This window comes from Trachymyrmex cornetzi, unplaced genomic scaffold (genome assembly GCF_001594075.2).
Source record: "Trachymyrmex cornetzi isolate Tcor2-1 unplaced genomic scaffold, Tcor1.1 scaffold233, whole genome shotgun sequence".
Lineage (NCBI taxonomy): Eukaryota > Metazoa > Arthropoda > Insecta > Hymenoptera > Formicidae > Trachymyrmex > Trachymyrmex cornetzi.
The window spans coordinates 218822-220537 of record NW_017296987.1 but is presented as its reverse complement, the minus strand read 5'-3'; positions in this window follow the sequence as shown (position 1 = coordinate 220537).

Below are 1716 nucleotides of genomic sequence, written 5' to 3'. Positions count from 1 at the left end.
TATAAATTATTAAATAAATAATATAATTATATAAATTATTTAATAAAAAACATTTCAATAATAATTTGGCGGAAGGCGCGCTCCCAGTATATTTCTAGTATAGGAGCGCCCCTGAGGCAGAGCGTCACGTGACCGCCCGGCGGCCGGCCGTGCGGTGGTGGGGGTCGCGCGCCGGAATCGCCCCGAAATGTACAAATCCTTGCGACCACTGATCTAGAATAAATATGTTTAAAATACGTATAAAAATATTATTCCCACATCTAATTTAACTGTAATTGGAGCTTCTCTTACTATTAGCTGATGTATTTATATAAGCAACGTTCTGTTATAAAATTAATATTGTTTTAAATAGTGTTACGTCCGGGAGGACTCCACGATTTCCTCGTTTCGAGATTACCTAATAGGGTGATCGTTGAGACAGGATGTGGGAGAAAATGCGAGAGTTAACGGTCACCGATCGGCGAGCGTGACAATATGTAGAAAATATGTCGTTGAAAGCCTTCCCAACGATTTTGGAAAGATAATAAAACGTAGATACCCAGGATCACCCGATAGTAGCAGTAATAAAATTTATGACAAATTACAGACCATACCGAGAATGTTCGTTTTGAAACACGTTCAGTTTAAATAAGAAATATCTAAAAACGGATCGGGAGAATCCTGGGTAAATAGAAAGTCGCATTCTCAAGCGCATGTAACGTGTTGAAGGGCGTCTTTTCGTTAACAACAGGAAATAGTAAAATAGAAATGGCTTGACAAGAATAAATTTTAATTTTTTGCCGACGATCATAAAATCCTGAAGAAATACTGTCTAGACGAGAAGACGCACGTTCAAGCACCTATAATAAAAGAGAAATCGGAAATAAGAAAAAAGGAGGAATGCGAGTTTTCAAATTGTTGCGATCAGGTCGTTCGGAGGGTACGATAAGTGAAATACCCCTTCTCTTCAGAGAGAATACCAAAAACTAAACTCGCCAATGGGTGACCGTGAATCTGAAAATCTGGAAAAGATGGTGACGTATCACCAATAAGTTCTTAGGGGATTGAAACTTGCAGTGCGGGCGGAGCAAATTTTGAAAGTAGCTACCAGTAAGAATATGAAATACAAATTTCCTACCAAAGCAGAAAATCCCTCCAACTTGAATCCTCGATTTTTCCCACTCAACATGTCTCATCAGAGAACCACCCTCTGAAACCCTCTATATAAACCGTGACACTGCGAGACTCGCTCTCTTCATTTTTGATCCTGCTCTGAGTTCGGTTTAAAAGACAGACAGTCATTCTCTCGCAGTTTTTATTTCGCTAAAACAAGAGTTTGTTAAATGCATAACCGAAGAACTTCCTCACTATGTAAGAGTTGTCTGCGAGCTACTCGAAGTCCAGGAGACTAGCCAGAGAACTTAAGATCATCAACAGTAAGTCTTTTCTTTCATATTCCTTCCCCTTTTTTTTATTATCGCGAATCTGTAATAACGTACATAAGTCACAACGTAGTGCCACGAAGGGGGAACAATCGCCCGTTTAGAGGTTGGCTCAGAAGCCGGGCATACTTGGAAGCGCGAAGGTTGTTGGACGAAGCTTACGCGGAATTCCAACGCTCCGCGAATTCAAGAAATCACGAGAGTCGTCCATCTACACCACCACCGGCAGCGCCGGCATAAGCGGAATCACCGCAACCACCAAATCGGCCGCTCGCGATAGTAGCGGCTCCCCCCT